Here is a 4,777-nt window from a genome sequence, read left to right on the forward strand (position 1 = left end):
AGATAGGACATTTCACAGATTAGTTAGGCATCATTTTATACCTTTTGATCATTCTGAGCATTCCATTACTGGTGAATCTGTGCATTCTGTTATTGGTGATTTTGAACATCCTGATCTTGAGCATTATAATTTTGAGCATTCTGATTTTGCACATTCTGAGAACATGGCACAACCTCCACCCCGTGAGAGGACTCTAAGGGAAATGGCTGCACCTGATTTCACCTACGAAAGCTTGTGCATCCAATACCCCGATGAGGATGTCCCATATGTTCTTAAAACTGGACTGATTCATTTGCTTCCAAAGTCTCATGGCCTTGTAGGTGAAGACCCGCACAAACATTTGAAAGAATTTCACATTGTCTGCTCCACCATGAAACCCCCAGATGTTAAAGAGGATCACATATTTCTGAAGACTTTTCCTCATTCATTAGAGGGAGTGGCAAAGGACTGGCTGTATTACCTTGCTCCAAGGTCCATCACGAGCTGGGATGACCTTAAGAGAGTATTCTTAGAAAACATTTTCCCTGCTTCCAGGACCACAACCATCAGGAAGGATATCTCAGGTATTAGACAACTCAGTGGAGAGAGCCTGTATGAGTACTGTGAGAGATTTAAAAAACTATGTGCCAGTTGCCCCCACCATCAGATTTTAGAGCAGCTTCTTCTCCAATATTTTTATGAAGGACTCAGTAATATGGAGAGAAGTATGATAGATGCTGCCAGTGGTGGAGCCCTTAGAGGCATGACTCCTGCTGAAGCCAGAAATTTAATTGAGAAGATGGCTTCCAACTCCCAGCAGTTTAGCGCCAGAAATGATGCCATAGTCATTAGGGGAGTGCATGAGGTAGCTACAAACCCATCTGCATCATCTGAAACTAAGAAGCTTGAAGGCAAACTGGATGCATTGGTTAACTTGATAACCCAGCTGGCCTTGAATCAGAAATCTGTACCTGTCGCAAGGGTTTGTGGTTTGTGCTCCTCTGCTGACCACCATACAGACCTTTGCCCTTCCATGCAGCAACCTGGAGCAATTGAGTAGCCTGAAGCTTATGCTGCAAACATTTACAATAGACCTCCTCAACCTCAGCAGCAAAATCAACCACAGCAGAACAATTATGACCTCTCCAGCAACAGATACAACCCTGGATGGAGGAATCACCCTAACCTCAGATGGTCCAGCCCTCAGCAACAACAACAGCAGCCTGCTCCTTCCTTCCAAAATGCTGCTGGCCCAAGCAGACCATACATTCCTCCACCAATCCAACAACAGCAACAACCCCAGAAACAGCCAACAGTTGAGGCCCCTCCACAACCTTCCCTCGAAGAACTTGTGAGGCAAATGACTATGCAGAACATGCAGTTTTAGCAAGAGACCATAGCCTCCATTCAGAGCTTAACCAATCAAATGGGACAATTGGCTACCCAATTGAATCAACAATAGTCCCAGAATTCTGACAAGCTGCCTTCTCAAGCTGTCCAAAATCCCAAAAATGTCAGTGCCATTTCATTGAGGTCGGGAAAGCAGTGTCAAGGACCTCAACCCGTAGCACCTTCCTTATCTGCAAATGAACCTGCCAAACTTCACTCTACTCCAGAAAAAGGTGATGACAAAAATTTACCTAACAATTTCTGTGCAGGTGAATCTTGTTCCACAGGTAATTCTGATTTGCAGAAGCAGCACATTCCCCTTCTTCCATTCCCTCCAAGAGCAGTTTCCAACAAAAAAATGGAAGAGGCAGAGAAAGAGATCTTGGAAACGTTTAGAAAAGTAGAGGTAAACATACCTCTGTTGGATGCAATAAAGCAAATTCCAAGATATGCCAAATTCTTGAAGGAGTTGTGCACTAATAAGCGGAAGCTTAAAGGAAGTGAACGGATTAGCATGGGCAGAAATGTCTCCGCATTGATTGGTAAATCTGTTCCTCAAATTCCTGAAAAATGCAAAGATCCAGGTACATTCAGCATACCTTGTATTATAGGGAATAGTAAGTTTGACAATGCCATGCTAGATTTAGGAGCTTCTGTTAGTGTTATGCCTCTGTCTATTTTTAATTCTCTATCTCTAGGTCCCTTGCAGTCAACTGATGTGGTAATTCATTTAGCTAATAGAAGTGTTGCCTACCCTGTTGGTTTCGTAGAAGATGTCTTAGTTAGAGTTGGTGAACTGATTTTCCCTGTTGATATTTATATTTTGAATATGGAAGATGGGCTTTCTCAAGGATCAATTCCCATCATTCTAGGCAGACCCTTTATGAAAACTGCTAGAACTAAGATAGATGTTTATGCAGGCACACTATCCATGGAGTTTGGTGATATAGCTGTTCATTTTAATATTCTGGATGCTATGAAATACCCATCTAAAGATCTTTCTGTATTTCATGCTGAAATAATTGACCATGTTGTTGATGAATACATGACTGATCTTTATTCTAATCTGCATGCCTCTCACTCTTCATGCATTGAGTCTGAAATTGTACTTGATCATATGTCTGAATTTGATGCTGAGACTGAATCTGAGAGTGAATCTGAGAGTGATATTGATTGCATGTCTGGTGGTGGTGTTTTACCTCTTGAGATTGATTTTATAGAGTTAGATAGGACTAACCATGTTTCAGGAAGTACACATACCTCTGACTTTCTTTATGAGGTAAAGGCTGAGAAACCATCTCCTTCTACCACTGTCTAGCCGACCACACCAGAATTGAAGCCTCTGCCATCAAATTTAAAATACGCTTACTTGAATGATAGTAAGAGTTTTCCAGTGATTATATCTGCCTCCCTTGCTGATGAGCAAGAGGAGAAGTTGTTGTCAGTTCTCAAGAAGCATAAGAAGGCTATAGGCTGGACCTTGGCGGACATTCTTGGTATTAGCCCATCCACGTGTATGCATCGAATAAATTTAGAGGATGGAGCTAAACCAGTAAGACAGCCACAGAGAAGACTCAACCCGGTGATTCTTGATGTGGTAAAGAAGGAGATAACCAAGCTTTTGCAAGCTGGAATCATTTATCCTATCTCCGACAGCCAATGGGTGAGTCCCGTCCAGGTAGTCCCGAAGAAGACCGGCCTCACAGTGATAAAAAATGAGAAGGAGAAGCTGATTCCTACTCGGGTGCAGAACAGTTGGAGAGTCTGCATTGACTATAGGAGGCTGAACCAGGTTACCAAAAAGGACCATTTTCCCCTGCCATTCATTGACCAGATGCTTGAACGCCTGGCAGGTAAATCCCACTACTGTTTCCTTGATGGTTTTTCTGGTTATATGCAAATTACTATTGCTCCTGAGGATCAGGAAAAGACCACATTCACTTGCCCCTTCGGCACTTTTGCTTATAGGAGGATGCCTTTCGGCCTGTGCAATGCCCCTGGTACCTTCCAGCGGTGCATGATTAGTATTTTCAGTGATTTTTTAGAAAATTGCATAGAGGTGTTTATGGATGATTTCACTGTATATGGATCCTCTTTTGATGGTTGTTTGAATAGTTTGGAAAAAGTTTTGAATAGATGCATTGAAACTAACCTTGTTCTAAATTTTAAAAAATGTCATTTTATGGTTGAGCAAGGTATAGTTTTAGGCCACATTATTTCCAATAAGGGTATTGAAGTAGATCCTGCAAAAATTTCTGTTATTTCACAATTGCCTTACCCCTCTTGTGTGCGAGAGGTGCGATCTTTTCTTGGTCATGCAGGATTCTACAGGCGCTTTATAAGGGATTTTAGCAAAGTAGCCCTTCCACTGTCCAACTTGTTGCAAAAGGAGGTGGAGTTTGACTTTAATGACAGATGCAAAGAGGCCTTTGATTGCCTCAAAAGAGCGTTGACAACCACCCCCATCATCCAGGCACCCGATTGGACAACCCCTTTTGAGCTTATGTGTGATGCATCAAATTATGCATTGGGGGATGTCCTTGCTCAGAAAATTGATAAATTGCCCAGGGTGATATATTATGCTTCTAGGACTTTAGATGCTGCCCAAGCGAATTATACTACTACTGAGAAAGAGCTTCTAGCCATAGTTTTTGCTCTTGAAAAATTTCGATCTTATTTGCTTGGTACCCGCATTATTGTTTATACTGACCATGCAGCTCTAAAGTACTTGTTGAAGAAGGCTGATTCTAAGCCTAGGTTGATCCGATGGATGCTCTGGCTCCAAGAGTTTGACTTGGAGATCCGTGATAGGAGCGGAGCACAAAATCTAGTTGCTGATCATTTGAGTCGGATCGAACGTGTATCAGATGCGGATTCACCCATTCGGGATGATTTCCCAGATGATCATTTGTATATACTGTATAGTATTTCTGACTTTCTTTCTACTCCCTGGTTTGCTAACATTGTCAATTATTTAGTTGCCTCTGTTTTTCCTCCCTTAGCATCTAAGGCCCACAAAGATAAAATTAAAAGTGATGCTAAGCATTTTATTTGGGATGACCCCTACTTGTGGAAATTGTGCAGTGATCAGGTAATTAGACGATGCATTCCAGATCATGAGACTGACTCAGTCCTGCAGTTCTTTCATTCTTCCGCACCGGGAGGTCATCTGGGTGTTCAAAGGACAGCTTGCAAAGTGCTTGATTGTGGTTTTTATTGGCCCACCATCTTTAAAGATGCGTGGAAGATCTGCAGCACTTGTGAGCAGTGCCAAAGAGCAGGAAATACACTTACATGGCGACAACAAATGCCTCAGCAACCTATGCTATTCTGTGAGGTGTTTTGATGTTTGGGGTATAGATTTCATGGGCCCTTTTCCTGTCTCTTTTGGTTATGTTTACATTCTCCT

The 4,777-nt window shown here is 42.2% G+C and overlaps 1 non-coding gene across 1 annotated transcript; it reads right to left on the reverse strand.

Annotated features, from left to right (window-relative positions):
* Positions 1–541: 541 nt before the first annotated feature.
* On the reverse strand, positions 542–648 carry LOC112999998 (small nucleolar RNA R71). The gene has a single exon (XR_003265271.1). It is a non-coding gene; the product is annotated as a small nucleolar RNA R71 (small nucleolar RNA).
* Positions 649–4,777: the final 4,129 nt, after the last annotated feature.

The sequence above is a fragment of the Glycine max genome, chromosome 17 (genome assembly GCF_000004515.6).
Source record: "Glycine max cultivar Williams 82 chromosome 17, Glycine_max_v4.0, whole genome shotgun sequence".
Classification (NCBI taxonomy): domain Eukaryota; kingdom Viridiplantae; phylum Streptophyta; class Magnoliopsida; order Fabales; family Fabaceae; genus Glycine; species Glycine max.